Source organism: Cnephaeus nilssonii (assembly GCF_951640355.1).
Source record: "Cnephaeus nilssonii genome assembly, chromosome: 8".
Classification (NCBI taxonomy): domain Eukaryota; kingdom Metazoa; phylum Chordata; class Mammalia; order Chiroptera; family Vespertilionidae; genus Cnephaeus; species Cnephaeus nilssonii.
This window is the reverse complement of record NC_137079.1, coordinates 100,172,592-100,188,759: the sequence shown is the minus strand read 5'-3', so window position 1 is coordinate 100,188,759 and position 16,168 is coordinate 100,172,592. Positions and strand designations below refer to the sequence as shown.

Genomic DNA, 16,168 nt, shown 5'->3' with positions numbered 1-16,168 from the left:
GTTCCATGTTTCCATGCCTCTGATTCTATTTTATTGACCAGTTTATTTTGTTCACTAGATTTCTTGTTTGTTTATTTTGATTTATAGGTTCAATTGTTGATAGATATGTGTATATTACCATTTTAATGTTCATATTTCTTCTTCTTCTTCTTCTTCTTCTTCTTCTTCTTCTTCTTCTTCTTCTTCTTCTTCTTCTTCTTCTTCTATCTTTGTCTTCTGCCTCTTCTTAAAGAATATCCCTCAACATTTCATGTAATACTGGTTTGGTGGTGATAACATTTCCAGCTAACCACTAATATAAATACATAGTCACCTTTTTTCTTTTATATAGGAACCAAAGGCCTGGTGCCAAATTTTGTGCACAGGAGGGGGGTCCCCTCAGCCCAGCCTGCACCCTCTCCAATCTGGGCCCCCTCGGGGGATGTTCAACTGCATGTTTAGGTCCGATCCTGGGGATCGGGCCTAAACCAGCAGTAAGACACCCCTCTCACTATCCAGGACTGCTGGCTCCTAAATGCTTCCTTTCCTACCTGCCTGACCACCCCTAACTGCACCCCCTGCCAGCCTGATCACCCCTAACAGCCTCTGCCTGCTAGCCTGATTGTCCCTTACTGCCCCCCCCCCCAACCGGCCTGGTCACCCCTTACTGCCCCCCCTGCTGGCCCCCAACTGATCCCCCCACCAGCCTGGTCACTTCCAACTACCCCCCCTGCCAGCCTGGTCGCCCCACGCAGCCTGCTCTTCAGTCGTTTGGTCGTCCCTCACTAACCCCCCTGCTAGCCTGGTCGCCCCACACAGCCTGCTGTTCGGTCATCCTTCTGGTTGTTTCAGTTGTGATGGCCCCTGGCTTTTTATATATTAGGAATAACACATTCATACATGACAGATGATCCTGGCCAAAAAAAATCAGAGGTATTAAAAATATTCTCAAGTTTTAAAGATGGTGTGTAATAATTTTAACAACATTCTATATGAATAAAAATCCCTGATTTAATTCCATGATTTTTATTCCAGAAGCATGTTTAGTTTTAATGTTTAATACGGTAGTGAATACATGAGGAGGGTGGGTAGGGGCTGGGAGGTGGGGAGAAAAGGGGGAAAGGGGAGATATTTGTAATACTATCAATAATAAAAAGTTTATTTTAAAAAATAGATATTGGTATTATATACATTGGCTTAGTAATAATTAAAGCATTTTGTATACACAGTATCTCAGTGTGGACAGAAGAAACTTTTAGTATTGATTATTTCGTATGAATTTTAAACTTTCAAAGTCTTTCAACATAAAAAATGAGCTGCACACAATTTAAGTGTTTTCTTATAAAACACAATCTTTCTTTTTTTTAAAATATATTTTATTGATTTTTTACAGAGAGGAAGAGAGAGGGATAGAGAGTTAGAAACATCGATCAGCTGCCTGCTACACACCTCCTACTGGAGATGTGCCCGCAACCAAGGTACATGCCCTTGACTGGAATCGAACCTGGGACCTTTCAGTCCACAGGTCGACACTCTATCCACTGAGCCAAACTGGTCAGGGCAAACACAATCTTTCTTTTAAAAAAAATTTAAAAAAAGTAATGATGATTGGTCTTAGTAGTTCTAGGAATAATTTCTGTCCTATTTTTCACATAGCATAAAATATATTCTTATACAGGATTTCATTAAGATCCAGCATTTCTTAAACAATGTTACCAATTAAACATATCAATTCCAAATGTAGCAAAGGTGAACAATCCTCACAGTGCCCTTTCACCTTATTGAAGTTGAAGTTGCTCCTTTAGGATATCTTTCCATTTCAAGTTGAAGTAGATTGTTAGGATTTTATCAGTGGTTTCATTATGTGGCTTTATTTTTTAAAAATATATTCTTACCAATTTCATAGAGGAAAACAGATGGAGAGAGAGAAAGAAACATCAATGATGAAAGAGATCATTGATCTGCTGCCTCCTGCATGACCCCTCCTGGGTATCAAGCTGGCAACCCAGGCATACACCCTTGACTGGAATCAAACCTAGGACCCTTCTGTCCACAGGCCAAACCAACTAGAGCTCATTATGTGGCGTTAAAAAGGGTTTTGATTTCTTCCACAGTTCACAGTTTTTTAATGAGAAGTTTTCAGAAATTACATAGTCTAAGCATGTTTTGAATAACCAAATGCTCCTTAGTCTTTCAATGTAACTGTCATAAATAAGCATATATACCCACTATATACTGGAATCAAAGTAAGATTATTTTCTTGTTCCTACAATCCACTTAATATATTCTTCAGAATTGGTTTTAAGTAGTGACTTTACTGGAGGCAACAAGTCTACACAGCAGCCAAGTGAGATGTATTGTTCTTCTTCCTGTGAAAATATTAGTAAGCACAGGAAGGTAATCTACTACCACTATACAATCTTCTATCCTCACCAAATAAGCTACAAGTTTACTTATATTTATCTTTTTCCAGAGAGTTAAAGCTACATTCAATCTCAAATTCCTGCTGAATAAAACTTGTACTGTTGTTTCATGGTCCAGATAAACCTCAGATTAAAAAAAACACACACAAAACTGTATTTTGACGATGGGCGTTCTGTCTGTGAAAACCAGAATCACTGGAGTTCAGCAAATATGTTCGATTATCATGGTGTAATTTTTCAGGCAGGTAGGCTACACAAGCTGGTTTATTATCATTATTGGCCATGTCACAGCCCCCACTTCTAGGGGAATATTTCTTTTTTCTAACAAGGATTTGAAAAAGGTTGATGAATAAGCCCTCTGTGGTAGGCAACCTTACATATTTTATCTGGGCTTTTCACAGCTTATCCAACTGTTTCATTTATGTAAGCAGTCAACTATTTTGGAGATTTCTTAACCTCTTTCATGTTCTTATTATTGAAATTAGAGTTTTGGTTTTTTTTGTTTGTTTGTTTGTTTTTATTTTTTTAGTAAGGTCAATGGACTTATCCTCAATATTATCACAAAAGTTCAATTCTTTAACATTGTTGGTTTAAGATACCATAATTTCTTTTTTGTTTTATTTATTTATTATGTTTTAATTAAATTTGTTGGGGTGACATTGGTTCACAAAATTATATATGTTTCAGTTGTACAACTGAATAAAATGTCTGCACACTACATCCTGCACGATCACCTCAAACAAAGTCTCTTTCTGTCCCCATCCCCGCTTGCCCACCTCCACCATGCCCCCACCTCCCTTTCCTTCTGGCTATCAGCACACTGTTGTCTGTGTCTATGTGTTATGTATATATGTTTGGCGGGGGGGGGGGGGGGGGGGGGAAGGGGGGTTGGCCAGAGATTATTATGCTAAGTTAAATAAACCAGTCAGAGAAAGACAAATATCATTGTGATCTCACTTATATTTGGAATCTACTGAACAAAATAAACTGACAAAGAAAATAGAAACAGAGGCATGGACACAGGGAACAGACTGATAGCTATCACAGAGGAGGAGGGTTAGGGGACAGGAAGGAAGATGCCATAATCTCTTAAATATGGGCACCTCATGGTACCTGGCATCTCAGCTCAGCCCTGCTCCTGACAAACTGTGCCTGGAAGTCTAGAGAGTCCCTTGGCTCCCTGACAGACCCACACTCAGGGCTATTCAAACGAAGCCTGTCTTGATTGCTCCCCCATGGGTGTCTGGGGTTTTTATTTTTCCAACAGAAATATTACAAAGTTGCAAGCAAGCAAAAATTATGTTGATAGAGAAATTTCTATCTTGGCAGATTAAAAAAAGAGAGACAGAAAAGCTTCTGAAAATATTTTGTGTTTGTGTTTTCTGTCCTGGACTTAAATAGCCTAAGCCTTGAGTGTCATGTGTTTTAGGTAATGATTTAGCAAGCCCACTGATTTAGAGATGAAGGCTGATGTACAGCCTCACTCCTGCAAGAGGAAGGACAAGTATGTTCTTCTGTAAACTGGTAAATGGAGCACCTAAAATTTTCTCTTATACTAGTGACCCAGTGCGCGAAATCACGTGAGACCCGGGACACCAAGGCTCCTGGATGGATTGCCCCAAAGAGGTAGGCCGGAGTCGGGGGTCCCGCCTCCACGGCGCACACAGCCACAGTACCCCCAGGCCTCGCCACGCGGAGCGGCCGCTGGGCCCTGCCTCCGTGGCATGCGCAGCCATGGGACCCCCAAGCTCCACCCACCTGCATGTGCCCATTGTGCACGCAGCCTCCTTGTAACAGCATGAGAGCATCAGAGTGTGAGGGCGTGATGACCACCTAGGCTATTATTAGTATAGATTCTCCCAGATTCCAGCTTTCCCAGCATTAGTCAGGTTGTTCTGATTTTCATCAAAGGGAGGATCTATCTAAAGATTTTATTTATTGGAGAAGAAGATGGGAGCCAACAGGACAGCAGTGAGGGAGAGAATGTAAGTTAGTAAGGAGTAAAAGGGCATGTATGGACATGTGTAATGTGCGCATGTGTGAGTGAAGGACAGTTAGATCTCACAGGAGTCTCAGGGGGGCTGACAGACTAGGCTGTCCTGGATGGGAAGCCCCTGCTACCACTCTAGGCACTCCCTGGGTGGCATGGCTCTGGCATAGAAACCACACCATGTTAAAGGGGAGAGCAGCCATGACTAGGAGCCCAGCCTCACCACTATCCAGACTGACCTTGGACACCGCCTGGGACCCTGCAGGCACGCTGGCCAAAGTTGTGCTGCCACACTTGCAGAACGACAGAACCCAGGATGCCTGCCTTCCTAGCCGCCAGCTCCTGGACCCCTCAGTGGTGCTGCTCCAACAGCAGACCCTGCGATTACTGCTTCCCTGGTCACAGCATTCTGGGCCTCTTGGAGAGTTGCTGAGTGCGCATCTTTCCAGCCAAGGGCACACTGCTCCAGCAGCAGATCCAGAGACTACTGCTTCCCTGGCTGCTGGCTCCTGGTGCCCCTCATGATTAGCTGAGTGAAGCCACCCAGGCCAGAGTCCCGCTAGATCACCTGCAGATTCCCAGATGCCTGCACCCCCTGACACAGGCTCTGGGACCCTCACAGTGATTCACAGAGAGATGTCACCCTAGAAAGAGTCACACCACACCAGCCAGAGTCATACTACCCCAGCCACTGGCTCTAGGATCCCTGTCATCCAGGCCATGGACTCCAAGACCCCACAGTGATCCACATGCCAGTGAGCCCTCAAGGCAACCCTTGCCAGAAGAGCTGGAACCACAAGAACATCCACAACAGGTGGCACAACAAGGCCAGGGGTGAATCACATGGTCAACCTGTGACAAAACTTCATCTACAGATGAGAAACTAACATTCAAGCCCCAACTACATCAGGAGAACCCACATAATTCAAGTAGGGGGTTCCACCAGAACACCCAGCTCAGGAGATTTGAGAGACTGCACCACTGAATCCCACAAATCACCAACTACATAAGACCAAGAGAGTGCACTCCTTTGGACCACCCCCAAAAGAACTTGGGTAGCATAAAAGTAGGATCTAAGACATAGAAAAAAATTACAACAGGACAGCAAAAATGGGGAGATGAAGAAACAATACCCAAAAGACAGAAAAAGAGGAATTGCCAGAAAAGGAATTAAGTGAAATGGAGGCAAGTAATTTGTTAGAGAAAGAATTAAGAGTAATTGCTCAAATACCTGAATGAAAAATACACACAATTCAATGAGAATTATAAGGAGCTGAATGAGAATTTTGCCAACATGAATAAGAATCAAGAGGAAATGAAGAATGACATAGTTGCAATAATGAACACAATGGAAGGGCTCAAAAGAAAACTGGAAGAAGCTGAGGACCAAATTAGCAAGTTAGAAGACAAGGTAGAAAAAAACAACAACACCCACACAGATCAGTAACTGAAAAAAAAACTTAAAAAGCAGGAGGAGAGTCTAAGGGAGCTTTGGGACAACATGAAACAAAACAACATCTGCATAATAGGGGTTCCAGAAGGAGAGGAAGCTGAGCAAGAAATAGAAAATCTGTTTGAGGAAATAATGACAGAAAAATTCCCTGACTTTGGAAAGAAAAAAGTCACACAAGTCCAAGAAGCATAGCACACAGAGTCCCCCAAAAAATGAACCCAAAGAGACCAACATCGAGACACATCATAATTAAATGGCAAACATCAATGACAAATTAAGTACCTTAAAGGCTGCCAGAGAGAGACAGAAAGTTACCTACAAGGGATTTCCCATTAGACTATCAACTAATTTCTCAACAGAAACCTTTCAGGTCAGAAGGGATTGGAATGGAGAATACAAAGTGATGCAAAGAAAGGGTCTGAATCCAAGAATACTCTATCCAGCAAGGCTATCATTCAAAATTGAAGGTGAAATCAGGAGATTCACAGACATAAAAAGGCTAAGGGAGTTTATTACCACCAAGCTAGCAATGCAAGAAATACCAAAAGGACTGCTTTAAAGAAGAAAAAGTAAAGGAGGAAGGAACACAGGCATAAAGAACAAAAATGGCAACAAACAAGTACCTATTAATAATAACCTTAAAAGTAAATGGAATAAATTCTCCTATCAAAAGACATAGCATAACTGAATGGATAAGAAAACATGACTCATATATATGCTGTCTACAGAGACTCACCTTAGAACAAAGGACTCACACAAACTGAAAGTGAAGGGGTGGAAAAAAATTCTTCAGGCAAATAGAAATGAAAAAAAAAAAAGCTGGGGTACTTTTATATCTGACAAAATAGACCTCAAAGTGAAGGCCATAACAAGAGATAATGAAGACCATTTTATAGTTCTAAAGGGATCTATACAACAAGAGAATATAACTCTGGTAAACATATATCCATCCAATTCAGGAGCATCCAAATACATTAAAAAACTTCTGGAATATATCAAGGGAGAGATAGATCGACAGCAACACAAAGTAGGAGACTTTAATAATCCATGACATCATTGGATAAATCTTGTAGACAAAAAATCAACAAGGAAACAGCAATCCCAAATGACTCACTATATCAGATGGAAATAATTGACATCTTCAGAACATTTCACCCCAAAGCTACAAAATATACATTCTTCTTGAGTGCACATGGGATATTTTCAAAGATAGACCACATGTTAATACATAGACAAGTCTCTACTAATTCAAGAAGATTGAAATCATATCAAGCATCTTCTCAGATCACAATGGCATGAAATTAGAAATCAACCACAATAAAAACAATCATAAACAATCAAACATATGGAGGCTAAAAAACATGCTATTAAACAACAAATAGTTTACCAAAGAGATCAAAGAATAAATAAAAAGCATCCTGGAAACAAATGACAATGAAAGCACAACAATCAAAAATCTATGGGACACAGTGAAAGCAATCCTCAGAGGGAAGTTCATAGCACTACAGGCTTACCTCAAAAAAAAAAAAAAAAAAAAAGAAAAAGAAAAAGAAAAAAAGAAAGAAAAACTTGAAATAAGTTATCTAACCTTACAACTTAAAGAATTAGAAAGAGAACAACAAGGAAAACCCAGAGTAAGTAGAAGGAAGGAAATAATAAAGCTCAGAGCAGAAATAAATGACATAGAGACCAAAAAAAAATACAAAAGATTAATAAAACCAAGAGCAGGTTCTCTGAAAGGATATACAAGATTGATGGAACTCTTGCCACACTCACCAAGAAACAAAAGAGAATCCAAATAAACAAAATTAGAAATGAAAGAGTTGAAGTAACAACTGATCCCACAGAGATAAAATGACCATAAAAAATACTATGAACAACAACTCTACTCCAATAAACTCGACAACCTTGACCAAATGAACATATTCCTAGAGAAAATACAATCTTCCAAATCTCAATCAGCAAGAATCATAAAACCTGAGTAGAGTGATAACTACTGATGAAATAGAAGCAGTAATAAAAAAACTCCCAACAAACAAAAGCCCTGGTCTGGATGGTTTCACAGGGGAGTTTTACAAACATTCAGAGAAGAACTAACACCTTCCCTCCTCAGACTATTCAAAAAAATTCAGAATGATGAAACACTTCCAAACTCTTTCTATGAAGACAGCATTACCCTAATTCCAAAACCAGATACAGACACTACAAAGAAAATTATAGACCAATATCCCTGATGAACATAGATGCTAAAATCCTCAACAAAATTCTAGCAAATTGGATCCAGCATTACATTAGAAAGATCATACACCATGACGAAGTGGGATTTATTCCAGGGATGCAAGGATGGTACAATATCCACAAATCAATAATTGTGATACATCACATAAACAAATTGACAGATAAAAATCACATGATCGTATCAATAGATGTTGAAAAAGCATTTGACAAAATCCAATACCCTTTTTTGATAAAAATCTCTCAAAAAAGTGGGAATAGAGAGATCATACCTCAACATAATAAAAGCTACATATGACAAACCTACAGTCAACATCATCCTCAATGGACAAAAGCTAAAACCATTAACCATAAGAACAAGAACAAGACAGGGATGCCCACTTTCACCACTCCTGTTTGACATAGTACTAGAAGTGATAGCCATAGTGATCAGATAAGAAGAAGAAATAAAAGGCATCCAAATTGGAAAGGAGGAAGTAAAACTGTCACTATTCGCAGATGACATGATACTGTACATAGAAACCCTAAAGGCTCCATCAGAAAACTACTAGATTTAATAAATGAATTCAGTAATGTAGCAGGATATAAAATTAATACCCTGAGGTTCTTTTTAGAGGAAAAAATGGTGGAATAGACAGACATGTCCCAAGCCTTGTCCTGGAGCAGAAAGAAAGAACAGCAGAGGATCGCACAGGGAGTGTTTGTTGAGCAACTGGCTCGGACGCGGAGACCACGCCATCTTGAAGGGGAAAGTGTATGTTATCAGAAGCCTGAAAATCTACAACTGCAGCACCCACCGAACAGCTGCAAACCCCAGAGCACCAGTCCCCAATTGGCGAAAACACATGGATTCAGAGGAGCTCTACACTCCACAATGGAAAGGTCAGATTTCGCCTGGGATAAGGTGAGTTCTGTGGTCCCAGCAGGAGAAAGAAACGTGTGCACTGCGGGAGCTGGAGGACCAGGGGAAGTCTGCACGTAGAAAAATCCGTGGCTGTTGGGGCTGGCATGATCCGTGAATGTGGAAGGTGGTCCTCAGAGCTGCTAACAGAAAGGAACTCTTAAAAGCAACCCATTTTGATCTGATGCAAAAGGACAGCCTAAAAGTTTTAAAAGTGTGCCAGCTGCTTAGAACCAAGGGGGGTAAAAAGACTGCACAGACTTGCGCGCAGCCCCAGACTTCGCACTTACGCTGGCTCTTTTGTTTGTTTTTTGTTTTTTCTTTTTCCTTTAAATCCTTGCTTCTGAGTACTAAGCCCAATACATAGGATCACCCAATTGAGGACACCCTAAGAGGCTGCAGGGGAAAGTTGTTTTTCTGGAACCTCGGGATTAGAGCGGGGAATAACCATCAGAGAACCAGCTCTGGGTCAACCCACTCCCACAAACCAGTATTCAATGCCACAGGGAAAGCAGTATCTAAGCACTGGCTAGAGAGGACCTATAGACCCAGAGGTCAATCCAGAAACACTGACACCCAGGGGTTGAATCACAAATTGACTCTTGTGTAAACACAAATAAAGGAATACAAGAAACTAAGACACACTGCCTGCTTAAAAATAAGGACTGGCTTACAACACTGAGGAGCAGTGGAATGCAGGGAACTGCAATACTGTCCTGACTAGGAAACAGGCATGCCAAACAGAACAGTAGAGGAAGTGAATGACCTTCACTACTGCACTTTTTATTTTTATTTTTTTCATCTTCTACTTAAGAAACTAATTTTTTTCCTCACTTGATTTTACCTTTTTAATTATTACATTTTTATTTTCAATCAGTATTCTTACGACTACTATTTTACCTTTTTATTAAAAAAGTATTTTATTTTCTCTTTATTTTACTTTGGGATTAGTGTTCTACATTCTATTTTCAGCTTCCCTTTAGCATCATTTTACTCTATCTCAACTTTACCTTTATGCCATCACTCTCTTCCTAACTTTTCCCCTTTTGTTGTCCTGTTTCTCTTACCCTTTTCCTGCTTTAGATTTTCCCTATTCTTTCTTTTTACCCCCTGTTAAAATTTCACCCTACCTATATATCTAATTTCCAATCCCCTGCTCCAAGTCCATACACACCTCTCTCTTCTCTGTCTTCACTGTCCAAAAAATTGTTTTTCTCTCTGTCCTTTTGTTATTGTTTGCTTGATTGTTGATTATATCGATTTTTATGCTTGTTTGTGAGATTGTCCTGCTTATTCTTTTTTGTTTATTTGTTTTGTTTTTGTTCGCTTTTTGCTTCTGTTTTCCCTCGCCTCGCTTGATATTAGTTGTTGTTTTTAGTTTGTATTCATCTCCATGTACTTGTTGCTGGCAATTGTTGGGATTAGTGGCTATTCTTTTGGAGTTTTCTCCCCACATATATAGTTTGTTCCCCTCTTCTTTCGTATACTCTTTTTTTTTTCTCTCTTACTTTATTTCCTTTTCCCAATTTCATTTTTGCATTCCTTTCTTTTTTTCTCTTTTTTTTCTCTTCCTCTTTCTCTCCTATCCTCTAATTTGCCTTTCTCTGCTGGTCACCTTTATTGGAGGTTACTAATATTGTGAATATATTTCTCTTCAGTGCCTTGTGCATTGTACCTGGTTGTGTTGTATTTTGTGCCTTTAAATCAGTGCAGGAGAGAGAGAACTACATAACCAGACACCCTGAGAAGAGAGACCATGGGGAGACAAAGAAACAACCCACATATGAAAGAAAAGCAGGCATCACCAGAAAAGGAAGTATACTAAATGGAGGCAAGCAACTTATCAGAGAAAGAATTCAGAGAAATGGTCATAAGGTGGATGAAAGCAATGGAAGAGAAATTCGACAATATGTGTAAGAACCAAGAAGAAATGAAGAGGAACCAAGAAGAAATGAAAAATGACATCGCTGCTGTAAAGAACTCAATAGAAAGCATCAAGAGTAGACTAGAAGAAGTAGGGGACCGCATAAGTGAGCTAGAAGACAAGGTGGGGAAAAATACCCAAGTAGAGCAGCTTCTAGAAAAAAAAAATTAAAAAGCAGGAGGAGAGACTAAGGGAACTTTGGGACAACATGAAACAAAACAACATCTGCATAATAGAGGTTCCAGAAGGAGAGGAAACTGAGCAAGGAATAGAAAACCTGTTTGAAGAAGTAATGACAGAAAACATCCTGATATAGAGAAGAAAAAACTCACACAAATCCGAGAAGCTCACAGAGTCCCAAGCAAAATGAACCCCAAAAGACTGATGCCAAAGCATATTATAATTAAATTGGCAAACACCAACAACAAAGTAAGAATCTTAAAAGCTGCCAGAGAGAGACAGAAAGTTACCTACAAAGGAACCCCCATCAGACTAGCGACTGATTTTTCAACAGAAACTCATCAGACCAGAAAGAAATGGAATGAAATACACAAAGTCATGCAAAGGAAGGGTCTGAATCCAAGAATACTGTACCCAGCAAGGCTATCAATCAAAATTTAAGGTGAAATCAGGAGCTTCACAGACAAAAAAAGGACTAAGGGAATTTATTACCACCAAACCAGCAATGCAAGAAATGCTAAATGGTTTCTTTTAAAAAAAAGAAATAGGAAGCGAAGAAGGAACACAGGGGTAAAGAATAAAAATGGCAACAAATAAGCACCTATCAATAATAACATTAATTGTAAATGGATTAAATGCACCAATCAAAAGACACAGGGTAACGGATTGGATAAGAAAACACGACCCATATATCTGCTGTCTACAGCAAACCCATCTCAGAAAAAAAGACACACACAGACTGAGGGTGAAGGGATAGAAAAAGGTTTTCCAGGCAAATGGAAATGACAAAAAAAAGCTGGAGTAGCAATACTTGTATCTGACAAATTAGATCTCAAAGTGAAGAACATAACAAGAGATAAGGAAGGCCACTTCATAATACTAAAGGGAGCAATCCACCAAGAAGAAAGAACTCTGGTAAACATATAGCAGCCAATACAGGAACACCCAAATACATTTAAAAAACTCCTGGAGGATATCAAGGGAGAGATTGACAGCAATACAATCATAGTAGGACACTTTAATACCCCACTATCACCATTGGACAAATCATCTAAACAAAAAATCAGCAAAGAAACATCAATCCTAAATGTCTCACTAGAGCAGATGGAATTAATTGACATCTTAAGAACATTTCACCCAGAAGCCACAGAATATACATTCTTCTCAAGTGCACATGGGTCATTTTCAAAGATAGACCATATGCTAGGACATAGTCAAAGTCTCTTCAAATTCAAGAAGATAGAAATCATACGAAGTATCTTCTCAGATCACAGTGGCATAAACCTGGAAATCAACTATAATAAAAACAATCCAAAAAAAATCTAACACATGGAGACTAAAGAGCATGCTATTAAACAATGACTGGGTTACCAGAGAGATCAAGGAAGAAATAAAAAACATCATGGCAACAAATGACAATGAAAACACAACAATCCAAAATCCATGGGACACAGCGAAAGCAGTCTTAAGAGGGAAGTTCGTAGCTTTATAAGCATACTTCAAAAAACAAGAAACAATGTTAATAAATTTCCTAACCCTACAACTCAAAGAGTTAGAAAGAGAGCAACAAGAAAAGCCCAGTGTAAGCAGAAGGAAGTAAATAATAAAGATCAGAGCGGAGATAAACGACATAGAAACCAAAGAAACAATACAAAAGATCAACAAAACCAAGAGCTGGTTCTTTGAAAGGATAAGCAAAATTGATGAACCTCTAGCCAGGCTAACCAAGAAACAAAGAGAGACACAAATCCTTTTTTGTTTATTTTGTGACCCAAATAAACAAAATCAGAAATGAAAGAGGTGAAATAACAACAGACTCCACTGAAATACAAAGGATTGTTAAAAAATACCATGAACAACTCTATTCCAACAAACTGGACAACATGGAAGAAATGGACATATTCCTAGAAAAATATAACCTTCCAAAACTCAATCAGGAAGAATCTAAACAGCTCAATAGGCCAATAACTATGGAAGAAATTGAAGAAGTCATCTAAAAGTTTCCAGCAAACAAAAGCCCGGGTCCAGACAGCTTCACAGGGGAGTTTTACCAAACATTCAAGGAAGAACTAAAACCTATCCTTCTCAGACTATTACAAAAAATTCAAGAGGAAGGAACACTTCCAAGCTCATTCTATGAAGCCAGCATTACCCTAATACCAAAACCAGATAAAGACAACACAATGAAAGAGAATTACAGGCCAATATCCCTCATGAACATAGATGTCAAAATCCTCAACAAAATTCTAGCAAATCAGATTCAGCAGTACATCAGAAAGATCATACACCATGATCAAGTAGAATTTATCCCAGGAATGCAAGGATGGTACAATATCTGTAAATCAATAAACGTGATATATCACATAAGCAAATTGAGATATAAAAATCACATAGTCATATCAATTGATGCAGAAAAAGCATTTGACAAAATCCAACACCCTTTCTTGATAAACACTCCCAACAAGGTGGGAATAGAAGGCTCATACCTCAACATAATAAAAGCTATATATGATAAACCCACAGCTAACATCATACTCAATGGGCAAAAACTAAAACCATTTCCTCTAAGAACAGGAACAAGACAGGGATGCCCACTCTCACCACTCCTGTTTGACATAGTACTGGAAGTATTAGCCATTTCGATCAGACAAGAAGAAGAAATAAAAGGCATCCAAATTGGAAAAGAAGAAGTAAAGCTGTCCTTATTTGCAGATGACATGATATTGTACATAAAAAACCTGAAAGACTCCATCAAAAAACTAATAGACTTAATAAATGAATTCAGCAATGTAACAGGATACAAAATTAACGCCAAGAAATCTATGGCATTTCAGTACACCAATAGTGAACTTACAGAAAGAGAAACTAAAAAAGCAATCCCATTTACCATCACACCAAAAAAATTAAGATACCTAGGAATAAACTTAACTAAGGAGGTAAAAAACCTATATGCAGAAAACTACAGGACACTGAAAAAGGAGATAGAGGAAGATGTAAACAGATGGAAGAACATACCACGTTCATGGACTGGTAGAATCAACATCATTAAAATGTCCATACTACCCAAAGCAATATATAGATTCAACGCACTCCCCATTAAAATACCAATGACATATTTCACAGACCTAGAAAGACCTCTCCAAAAATTCATCTGGAATAAAAAAAGACCCCGAATAGCCACAGCAATCCTGAGAAAGAAGAACAAAGTAGGTGGGATCTCAATACCAGAGTGCAAGCTGTATTACAAAGCCACTGTTCTCAAAACAGCCTGGTACTGGCACAAGAACAGACATATAGACCAATGCAATAGAATAGAGAATCCAGATATCGACCAAAACCACTATGCTCAATTAATATTTGACAAAGGAGGCATGAACATACAATGGAGTCAAGACAGTGTCTTCAATCAATGGTGTTGGGAAAATTGGACAGATACATACAAAAAAATGAAACTAGACCACCAAATTACACCATACACAAAAATTAACTCAAAATGGATACAGGACTTAAACATAAGATGGGAAACCATAAAAATACTAGAGGAATCCACAGGCAGAGAAATCTCAGACATATGCTGAAGCAATTTCTTTATCGATGCCGCTCCTAGGGCAATGGAAGCTAAAGACAAAATAAACAAATGGGACTACATCAAAATAAAAAGCTTTTGCACAGCAAAAGAAACCATCAGAAAAACAACCAGAAAGCCCACTGTATGGGAGAACAAATTTGCAAATGTTATCACTGATAAATGTTTAATGTCCAACATCTACAGGGAACTTATACAACTTAATATGAGGAAGATAAATGATTCAATAAAAAAATGCACAACTGACCTAAATAGAATATTTTCTAGAGAAGACAGAAGGAAGGCCAAGAGACATATGAAAACATGCTCAAAGTCACTAATTATCCGAGAGATGCAAATCAAAACAACAATGTGACATTCACACATGTCAGAATGGCAATCATCAACAAATCAACCAACGACAAGTGCTGGCGAGGATGTGGAAAAAAAGGAACCCTTGTGCACTGCTGGTGGGAATGCAGACTGGTGCAGCCACTGTGGAGAACAGTATGGAGTTTCCTCAAAAAACTAAAAATGGACCTACCATTTGACCCAGTAATCCCATTTCTAGGAATATATCCCAAGAAACTAGAAACACCAGTCAGAAAGGATATATGCACCCCTATGTTCATATCAGCACAATTCACCATAGCTAAGATTTGGAAACAGCCTAAATGCCCATCAGCAGATGAGTGGATTAGAAAACTATGGTACATGTACACAATGGAATACTACGCTGCTATAAAAAGAAGGAATTCTTACCATTTGCAGCAGCATGGATGGACCTGGAGAGCATTATGCTAAGTGAAATAAGCCAGGCAATGAAAGAAAAATACCACATGATCTCACTCATTTATGGAAAATAAAGAACATTATAACCTGATGTATAAAAAGATAGATACAGAGGCAGTAAAGCACCGAACAGACTGTCAAATTACATTGGGAAGGCTGTGGAGTGTTGGGGAGGGAGGGAAATAGATCAGCCAAAGGACTTGTATGCATGTATATAAGCACACCAATGGACACAAGACACTGGGTCGGGGGGGGGGGGGTGGATGAGGGCATGCGACAGGGGTTAGGGGAGGCTGTGGGAAGGTCAATGGGTGAAAAAAAAGAGGAGATATATGTACTACTATGTGTAATATTTTAAACAATAAAAATAAATAAATAAGTAGATAGATAGATAGATAGATAGATAGATAGATAAAAATAAAATAAAATAAAATTAATACCCTGAAATCTATGGCATTTTTATACACCAATAATGAACTCTCAGAAAGGGAAACCAAACAACCCCATTTACCATTACAACAAAAAATTTAGATACTTAGGAATAAACTTAAGAAGGTAAAAGACTTGTACTTGGAAAACTACAGGACATTGAAAAAAGAGATAGAGATAGATATATGCAAGGGAAGAATATACTGTGTTTATGGATTAGTAGACTCACATCATTAAATTGCCATACTACCCAAAGCAATCTATAGATTCAATTCAATCCCTATCAAAATACCAATG

The 16,168-nt window shown here is 38.8% G+C and overlaps 1 pseudogene across 1 annotated transcript; it reads right to left on the bottom strand.

Annotated features, from left to right (window-relative positions):
- Nucleotides 1–2,105: 2,105 nt before the first annotated feature.
- Nucleotides 2,106–2,882, bottom strand: LOC307103978 (KATNB1-like protein 1; annotated as a pseudogene). The gene has a single exon. The product of its transcript is annotated as a KATNB1-like protein 1 (transcript).
- Between the last annotated feature and the right edge of the window lie 13,286 nt (nt 2,883–16,168).